A 2079-nucleotide genomic window follows, 5' to 3' on the forward strand; every position below is an offset into this window, starting at 1 on the left:
GCATGATGGGAGAACTCAAGTACTTCCTTGGGATTCAAATCAACCAAACTTCCGATGGAACCTATGTTCATCAAACGAAGTATGTGAAAGAACTTCTGAAGAAGTTTAATCTTTCTGAAAGCAAAGAAGCCAAAACTCCTATGCATCCAACATGTGTACTGGGTAAGGATGAGGTAAGTAAGAAGGTAGATCAAAAGTTGTACAGAGGTATGATTGGATCTCTTCTATATCTAACTGCTTCTAGACCTGACATTCTCTTTAGTGTTTCTTTGTGTGCTCGATTCCAATCAGATCCAAGAGAATCTCATTTAACAGCGGTTAAGAGAATTCTAAGGTATCTGAAAGGTACTACTAATGTTGGTTTAGTTTACAGAAGATCTAAAGACTACAACTTAGTAGGATTCTGTGATGCTGACTATGCTGGAGATAGAATAGAAAGAAAGAGCACTTCTGGAAGTTGTCAATTTCTTGGAAGTCATCTGATCTCATGGTACAGCAAGAAGCAAGCTACTATTGCCCTCTCAACAACAGAAGCAGAATATGTTGCTGCTGCTAGTTGTAGCACACAAATGCTCTGGATGAGAAGTCAGCTGGAAGATTATCAGATATATGAGAGTAACATTCCTATTTTCTGTGATAATACTTCTGCTATATGTTTATCTAAGAATCCTATTTTACATTCAAAAGCTAAACATATTGAGATTAAACATCATTCCATAAGGGACTATGTTCAGAAGGGTGTTATATCTTTAAACTTTGTGGATATAGACCATCAATGGGCTAATATCTTTACAAAACCCCTTGCTGAAGATAGGTTTAAGTTCATTCTGAAGAATATCAGTATGGATTTATGCCCAGAATGAGAAGATGAGAAGATCTTATGTATGAGTATCTTCTGAAATGAAATTGGATTATTTTTTTTAGAAGTTCTGATTGAAATCAATTAGAAATTGTGATTCAGTTTTTACTAACGTTTCATTGTCTAAGTTGATTCAGAATCTCTTTAAAAGCAAAACAGCTGTAACTGGCTATCCAGATGGTAAACACGTGTTCACCATTTCTGGACAAGCGTGCGTGCAGTTGAGGGGACGTCTACTTAGGTAACTGTGCAAATCTCGTCTTTTGTCATTATTATCTCTCCTCACGTCATGTTACATTAAATGCCATTCATCATTTCGTTTATTGTCCTTCTTTCTTTTTTATATTCCTCGAACGTTTCCCTTTTCTTTTCCCCTCTATTTATTCCTTCATTTCGTTGCATTTTTTCAATAAGTCTTGGCTCTCTTTCTCTTTCTTTTTCTCTCTTGTCCAACAAAGTTTTTCTTTGGCATAAACCCTAGTTCATTCATCTTCAACCTAGCGTTCATCATGAATCTTTTCAACTCAATGAGAACGGATGGAAGGGTTAATCAGTTACAGGATGTGAAGCATATCTTGGGATGGCTCTCCAAGTCTCTTTCAAGACAGATCTCTTCTTCAATGCTGTTATCAACATTTATCCAAAGGAAGAAGATCTTCTTGAGTCACTGGAGCCCGTTTGCAACATTAGCTCCTTGTCTATGAACTGTCCCTCACTTCCTCTTTGGTCTCTTGGATCTCTCCTACAGTGGAGGTTCTAGTCTGGACAGGCATGAAGAGTTTTCAAGCTTTCATGGCTGAACAAACTGAAGACCAGAGGGTTCTTGAGTTGTTTGCGCAGTCTTTGCGTAGGATAGAGTCTTAGGCCTTAAGTCTTTGTAGTTTTCTTTCCTTGTTGCATCTGTTTTCCTGCATTCCTCTTTTGCAATCCTTCTTGTTGAAATCAATGAAAAGTTATCTATGTTTCTTTCCTATGTTTTTAAGTTGTGTTGTTGCAGGAATCAAAGATTCAAGATCAACATAAGAAGCAACAAAATGAATCAAGCTCTTGGATTCTTGAAGCAAGCTAAGTGCTAGGAAGCTTCAGAATCAGAAGCAAGAAGGAAGAATGATCAGAAATAGCTCTTGGATTCTTGAAGCAAGCTGAGTGCTAGGAAGCTTCAGAATCAGAAGCAAGAAGGAAGAATGATCAGAAATTCTGATAATAGAATATGATCCAAA

The sequence above is a fragment of the Vicia villosa genome, unplaced genomic scaffold (assembly GCF_029867415.1).
Source record: "Vicia villosa cultivar HV-30 ecotype Madison, WI unplaced genomic scaffold, Vvil1.0 ctg.002998F_1_1, whole genome shotgun sequence".
Taxonomy (NCBI): Eukaryota; Viridiplantae; Streptophyta; class Magnoliopsida; order Fabales; family Fabaceae; genus Vicia; species Vicia villosa.